The sequence below is a fragment of the Citrus sinensis genome, chromosome 5, assembly GCF_022201045.2.
Source record: "Citrus sinensis cultivar Valencia sweet orange chromosome 5, DVS_A1.0, whole genome shotgun sequence".
In the NCBI taxonomy this organism is placed as follows: domain Eukaryota; kingdom Viridiplantae; phylum Streptophyta; class Magnoliopsida; order Sapindales; family Rutaceae; genus Citrus; species Citrus sinensis.
The window spans coordinates 9,411,867-9,417,042 of NC_068560.1; the positions used below are offsets into that span (position 1 = coordinate 9,411,867).

At 36.0% G+C, this 5,176-nt stretch overlaps 1 pseudogene; it reads right to left on the reverse strand.

The window, feature by feature from the left end:
• Positions 1-2,032: 2,032 nt before the first annotated feature.
• LOC102612634 ((R)-limonene synthase 1, chloroplastic-like) lies at positions 2,033-5,176 on the reverse strand (annotated as a pseudogene).

Sequence of the window (5,176 nt, forward strand, 5' to 3'; positions counted from 1 at the left end):
CCTTGAACCGTTTAGTAAGAACGGTTAAATCAAATTTGTTTTGTAGGTCTCTGGAAATTAACGGCGAAAGGGTAAGTCTAAACGGCTAACCGTTTATTTGAAAAGTGGCTCAACGGTAACTTTGACCGGCCTAAACGGTTAACCGTTAATGGTTAACGGCGAACCGTTTTCGAGCAGACAGTCTATAACGGCTAGTTTTTCAGCTCCAACTATAAATATGCTCAATCCAATTCAAACAAGAAGAATTCCAACGATTATCATTGAGCAAAATATAGAAAATACAACTTTCATTGAGCTTTAAATCTTTGTATTCATCTCATTCATTCACACATTGAGCTTTCACTTGAGATCAAACACATTGTGTGAGAGGGATTCATTTGTAATCTTTTTTGTAAAATCAAGTTAAAAGATTGTAAGTGTTGGGATACACTTGGGTTAAGAGATTGGGGATAATCTCTTGTTGTAAAGGTCCATTGACACCTTGGAAGTCAATTGTAAGCGTTTGAAGCCTTGAGAGGCTAACTTAGTGAAATCCTCAAGCCCGGTGAGCTTGGAGGCGTGGACGTAGGCGGGGATTGCCGAACCACGTAAAAATCATTGTGTTCGTTTTCTCTTCTCTTACTCTTTTAATATTGTGCATGATTGAATTTATTGTTTTCAATTTGATTAAGGCAATAGATTAAATTGTTGTGTGGTTTGCCTAGGATAATTTTTAAAATCCCAATTCACCCCCCCCCTCTTGGGTTGCCTAGTTAGTATTTCATGCTTCATATTGCTGCCAATCCTGTATTTCATGAGCGCACTAAGCACATTGAAATTGATTGCCACTATGTGCTGGACCAAATCCATGCTAGTAATATTGCTACTTCTCATGTTCGTACTTCAGAGCAACTTGCAGACATTTTCACAAAGGCGCTTGGTCGACGCCAGTTTGAGAATATCCTTCGCAAGTTGGGCATTCGTGATCTTCATGCTCCAACTTGAGGGGGAGTATTGGGAACGTGTGGAGCAACTAACGTGTGCATGTGCAGTAACTATTGTAATATTCTCTTTGTATAGCTTTTGTATTTCATTAGGAATAGAAGGAGCAGCTTTTGTATTCCATTAGGAATAGAAGGAGCATATTTAGGAGACTATTTAGAGATTTCGTAGCTATCTTTGATTTTGGTATAGGTGTATATATGAATAGCCGAGTGATATACAATAAACATACAGATTTCTTCCCCTCTCAAACGTTTTCAAATTATCTTTTTGTCAAAATTTCAGTGATGAAGAAACTCAAGAACAAGTACAAGACATTTAAAACGTACGTTTGGTTAATTTTTTTTTCTTTTAATTACTTAATTATATATGCTCTGTTGTGACGTTTTTGCTTATGTTAATCATATTTCTTTTTCGAAAAGACAAGTCAATTTGCTTATGCTAATCATATTTCTTTTTTGAAAAGACTTGTTAGTTTTTCTCTTAAATTTCTCTTTAAACTTATGTTTTCGTAATTTTTTAATATAAATACATGATGCATTTTCTGCTCAATATACTACTGTGAATAAAGTAATTTAAGATGACATTTTTGTAGGTGTATCAACTGAAGGAACAAGAAAGCTGTTAAATTTGATCGTTGTTGGAATCAAATATTGGATAGTGAAAGGCTTCTAAAAATGACAAGTAGCTTTCTATAAAACAAAGCGTTTATGATTGAATCCACTGACTGCACTCATATTCTTTAAACTCATATGACTTTGTTAGAGATTTATTGTAGAAATGAATACGATATTAAAAGATAAAAAAGGCTAATCGAATAATTAGGTGCTCGTGTCTTTAAGCTAACCCAAAAACTAGGAACTCGTGTTTTTAATTAGTTATATTAATATTTTATCCTTGTGATTTCTTTTTATGGCACAGCTCTGATTTCTCTCCTTAGTTGTTGTTGCGTTTCTCAGTGTTCGCTGCATATTGTCATTTTTCATGGGTATGATTTGCCATATGCGATTTAAATGGGTCATGTCCACTGAGCATCCGTTGTGCCTTAACATGCTATGAACCCATGATTGAATATAAAATATAATTGCATACATAACAAATTCTGCCATTCTCATGCTTTTGCTAGAAAATGGTTCTCATATCTGACGACTGTTACTCAATAAAAGTAACATATATGACATTTTTGTTTCATTTATAAACCTCGACGAGTGAGAGAATTTATTAGAATCATCGAAAAGAGACCTCATCATCGGAAAGAAATAGAAACTGAAAAGAAAAGTCGAGGCCAACATCAATTGAAACTGCACTCTTGGGATTCATGCACTATAATTCATCATCCTTTGGTGCCAGGTGATGATGTGGCAACCACGTGTTTGTCGTCCAAGGGAATTGGCTGAAAAAGCAATGTGAAAACTACATCCATAGTCTCTTGGTTTTGAGCACCATGCCCGTCTCCATGTAGATACATAAAATGGGACACTCTCACAACATTCAATATGAATTCGACTGTAGTTTGCGATAAGGGAGAATCTTTAACAGCTCTGTATGCATTCACCTTCTTCCACATCTGTCTCATCATATCCTTGATGTGTTCACGAGCAACTTCCTCCGAGGCACCAGTTTCCTGCATGTAACACTGGATTGATTTCGGAACATCCCCTCTCTGTATCTCATCCTGATGAATTATTGGGTAAAAAAAAAAGTACAATCAATTCATAAATAGAGGATTAATTCAATTTCTGTCTTGTTAAAAAAAAAGAAAAAAGAAAAAATACCGATGAAGTTCCCAAATCATCTTGAAGACGAAGAATCTTGAATGACCAGTGAATTATATCTTGATTACTTTCTAAAAATTCTAGTTCCTTCTCAGTGATTGGATTTGTCCCAGAAAGGTATGCAGTCATTGTAACCATAGGGCCTCCTATTGATACCAATCCATTTTCCAAGAATTCTCCCAGAGTTGGCGTGTACTTACCATGGTACCATTTCGCCTCCACTAAGTAGGCTTGTATATTACGAAGCCACTGATGCACAAGACAGAAAATAGCAGTAGTTACAACTTATAATTTTTTTTTTTTTTTTTTGCGACAACAACATCGTAATTTAAAAAGGATAAATCAAAGGAAAGGAATGGCGGCAGAGGTGCAACTAATATTTTACGTACCGCATTTTTTATACTTCGAAGTATATCAAAATCCTGTTGTTTGAGTACGTAATAAGTAAATTCATTAACCAAGTTGTAAAGCGCAAGAAAACAGATTTTCATATAGTCCGGAAGGTGGTTCAAAGCATAATTGATGTCCCACCTGTAGAAAACGAAAAAAAAAAAAAAATTCATATGACTGGTCTATTAATTTGAGAGGTAGCAAGCAGCTAGCTAGCAGTTGAATTAATCAATTAGGTATAACATTAATTTGCCAACAAACCTCTCAACAGCATCAGCAAATAGCTCAAGTTCATCCAAAGTTCCATAAACATCATAAATATCATCAATCACTGAAATTAGAGCAAATGTGATTGTGAGTATTCTCCTACAGTAGGCGAATTGAGGCTCAAACACTATCCCCATGCTCCATACGAAGGATGCTACCAAGCTGTCCCTCGCAAAGCTCAGTTTCTCTCCAAGACCTATATCCTTCCACCACCTTCATAGGAAAATTAAAACGAATATTATGACTCGTAGCTTTACAATACATCTGTTATAGAGTCATCTTCTAGTCCGAGATTCCTTAGAGTGAATCTCTGGTGCAAACGTCTGTATTTTATGAAGTGCAGACTCAGACCTTTACACTACTGTAAAAGGTGTAGTCTGCACCTGAGAATAATTTAATATGCATATGATCAATTTGTACAAGTTATGTATGTCATAAACTAAAATCTTTGATACATACATAAATATGAGTTATGCAACCAAGCATGGATACCTTGAAACATCTTTAAGTTCTTCCTGGTAAATTGCCTGCAAAACGTTGAATTCCAACTTAGCGAGCTCAAGTAAAAGGTGGTTCTTGTCCTCTCTTTTCTCATAAACGTCTATGAACCACCTTGCCTCTAACATTGGAACTTTCCAATGCAGAGGGAGCTCCAGTCCACGCTTTGCTTGTTCTGCTACAAAGACATCCCCTTGCTTGCTCTTGCTGATCATCACTTCTTTTAGATGTTTACTAGTGAATTGCCAGGCCTCCTCCATGATGCTTTCTCCTTCTAAGCTGAAATACGAGGCTTCATGCAAGCTCATTATTTCCTTGAAATCATTACAAATGAAGCCTCCCTTGTGTCTTTAAAACCATTGAAAACGTCTGCAGTGCTCAATCAAAAAGAACTATTTCACAAAATTTTCGCATACATATGCTAATTAGAGAATGATTTAAGTGTCTCAGCAGCCTTGTCGAGTTCGAATTCTCTGGAGATAGAGAGTTAAAAAATTGATTTGGGTGTTGTCCACTCTTTTAAATTAAAAAAAAAAAAAGGAAAAAAACAGAGAGATCGATTCAAATATTCAGACCTTGCATGCGCATGACAAAAAAAATCGAGTTTATGAAATGTACCTTGACAAACAGGATAGCCATGTTGTCTAAGTAGTCTAAACTCGAGAGAGGTTGCATACAGATTTTCTTTTCTCCAATTATAATCTTTATTACTGTTGTAGATATTATGCAATATGTTCCGAATCTCAGTCTCAAAATGATAAGCCAATCCAAGTCTTTGCAAGTTGTCAATCAGCTCCAACTGATCCAGAGGCTCGGTTACATCCTTATTAATCGTTGTCATTACTTTTCCCTTCAGCTCTTCTGCTTGTCTTTTGTATGTTTCATCCTGTACATGAACGGCATTTAGTTTTTAGTTATTCATGGTCCCAATTTGAAATGAATAATAATAAATACCGTATAGCCGCTATTCAGTGACTGCAAAAAATCATGGTCCCAAATTGAAGGTTGGTAGTTTGCTGATCTCCTGTCAACTGTCAAATTATCATATTTGGCGCTGACAAGGCATTGGACTGGCTTATTTATGGTAATGATTCTAGTGGCTGCTCGATTTGTTGCAAGAGGAGGACATTTGAAACCATTTACAGAGGTAAACGAGGTTGATGGAACAATGCAAGAAGACATTGGACATACAGATGTAGTGTAAGCTAGCTTACAGTTATACTTGGCAAAAATTCTCAAATTAATCTATGGTTTGCGGTTATGCA